At 37.1% G+C, this 2,500-nt stretch overlaps 1 pseudogene across 1 annotated transcript in view; it reads left to right on the forward strand.

Annotated features, from left to right (window-relative positions):
- The first annotated feature begins 1,785 nt into the window (after positions 1-1,785).
- Positions 1,786-2,500, forward strand: part of LOC148716783 (uncharacterized) — a 3,028-nt pseudogene continuing 2,313 nt past the window's right edge. The window contains exon 1 of the transcript XR_015995553.1: positions 1,786-2,442. The product of XR_015995553.1 is annotated as an uncharacterized LOC148716783 (transcript). The remainder of the gene's footprint in view (positions 2,443-2,500) is intronic.

The following is a 2,500-nucleotide window of genomic DNA, read 5'->3' on the forward strand; positions in this document are numbered from 1 at the left end:
AATTATAATGTAAAATTAAAAATTTAATAAAATCATGAGTTCATTATTATATATATGGGCAGAACCATCTCGATTAAACTAGTCAGTACCGAAAAAAACACGGAAAATGCCTACTTAAAGGGTCCCAGTAGCAACTGTGACAACTCAAGAAGAGTCATTTGAAGTTGAACAGGAATTATTTCACCAAGAAGTTGAAGCAGCTGTGTCAACTGTCAATGCTGCTTCATCTTCACCAGCCCTGCAACAATCAGATGTTCTTAAGCTGCAACGGGAAATAGAGCTACTGCAAGTACAATTAGCTGACTTGAAAGAAAAACTAAGTGAAGTTGAAAATGAGGGGGATATTTATTGGCGTGCCAATTTTCAATTGACAAAATTAAAGATGATGAGTCTGCGGTTCTATTTTATACTGGATTCCCAAACTATGGAGCACTCATAAGCTTCTATAATTTTATTGACCCAGTGCTGGCAAAGATGCAGTACTGGAAAGGAGAGAAATTGTCGAAAGAGAGTCAGCCACACCAAACAGATGATAACAGAAGTAAGCCGGGGCCTTCAAGAAACTGTCATTCTTGGATGAATTTTTGCTCCTACTTATGAGACTAAAGGCTGGGTTATTTGTACAAGATCTTGCTGATAGATTTAGGATCAGCAAGAGCCTGGTGTCCAGAATCTGCATTACATGGATTAATCTTAACTATGTGGAACTGAAAGAACCTTTCCCATTTCCAGCACAAGAACTTGTTCACAAAAATATGCTGCAAGAGTTTGCTCAATATGCAACAACTAGGATTATTTTAGACTGTACAGAACTGTTTATTTTTTCTCCTGTGAATAATAATGTTAATTATTGTCAATAGGCTCTTCGAAATGTTATGTTTGAAGAATAGAATTTTGAAGCTCCTTCCCATAAAGACATAGTTTAACTTGCGTTTTATTGTCATGCCAATCACTTCCCTTATTTACACAATGTACAATGGTACCTTATCTTGATTTTACAAGCCCAACATCATCTTTTTTTCCCTGAGTACTAACAACATTAATATTAATATTTCTTAATGTAAGGAAAGATTACACCTAAATCGATTTGAGCATTAAATTTGAGCTGGTGAAGGTGAAGCAGCATTGACAGTTGACACAGGTGCTTTAACTTCTTGGTGAAATAATTCCTGTTCAACTTCAAATGACTCTCCTTCAGTTGTCACAGTTGCTACCGGGACCCTTTTAGCAGGCATTTTCCATTGTTTTTTCGGTACTGACCAGTTAAATCGAGATGGTTCTGCCCATATATATAATAATTAAACTCATCATTTTATAAATTTATAATTTTACATTTTAATTGTACATTACAATTTTATAATTTTACATTCAGTTCACAGATATCGTATAAGACCACAGTACACAAAGAAATATAAATATCACCTTTTTAATAAGGAGAAAAAAATCCCCCCCCCCCCAAAACAAAAATCCCAACATAAACACTTCAATACCGAAAATCAAAGCAGGCATTTTCTTTCGGTGTCCAAGCAACAAAACAACCGTACAAACATTATAAACCTTTCACCAATTTCCAGCGACCTGCCCACGTTTTTTCGCATGTCTTCTTTTTTGAAATGTTCTGAGCACAAAAAAATTGATTTTGTGATGAAGAATCCGTCCTTTCCATGCTGGCGATTCAGGAGATTGCACCATCTGATTCACTGCTGGAAGTCATTCGGAAACTAGAAGAAATGCAGACCTGTTGGATTGCCTGCTGTGTCATAATAGCTATTAGTACAACCAAAAAGCGGCACAGTGTCTTCCTCTTCCTTTCAAGGAAGAAGGAGGAATATCCTGCGTAGGGAAAGTATCGTTCATTGTCGAAATATCTCGATGAAAAGGACAGAGCACCACCACATTTCACTAAACTCTCACTAGAACTCGCAACGCGACTCAACACTAACCTCGCTATCATGTTTGCGCGGTTACACATTCAATATGGCGCCGGGAACTGTAAAAAGGACTATTGACACCATTGATCGGGATGAATTAAAAAAACTGCTGCTAACATCTCCTGTCAAGCAAATGATTATAGATGATTCGACAAAAACTATAACCCAATTTCTACTATAATAGACCCCTTGCACATGACGTCACTAGCGATTTAGGATCACGTGACAATTTTCATCTGGAGGACAACCTAGCGTGATAGATCCAAAGAAATATACGCAGAGACGTCAATCATGGTCAACTTTTGTGCCGTATTTGGCTGTTCTAACCGTTCAAATCGTAACAAAGACAAACGTTTCTTCACAATACCTACTGTCAAAAGTAATGTCGGAGATAATTTAAAATTGCTTCAAAAACAACGCCAAAGCGAGTGGGTAAAGGAGATCAAACGTGAAGACCTGACTCCAGACAAGTATTCGAACGCTCGTGTTTGTAGTGATCACTTCGTATCAGGTAAAACGCTACAATAATTTTCAAACTAACCAATATAGGTCTTAAGAGTACAAGTATT

This window comes from Stylophora pistillata, chromosome 14 (assembly GCF_964205215.1).
Source record: "Stylophora pistillata chromosome 14, jaStyPist1.2, whole genome shotgun sequence".
Classification (NCBI taxonomy): Eukaryota; Metazoa; Cnidaria; class Anthozoa; order Scleractinia; family Pocilloporidae; genus Stylophora; species Stylophora pistillata.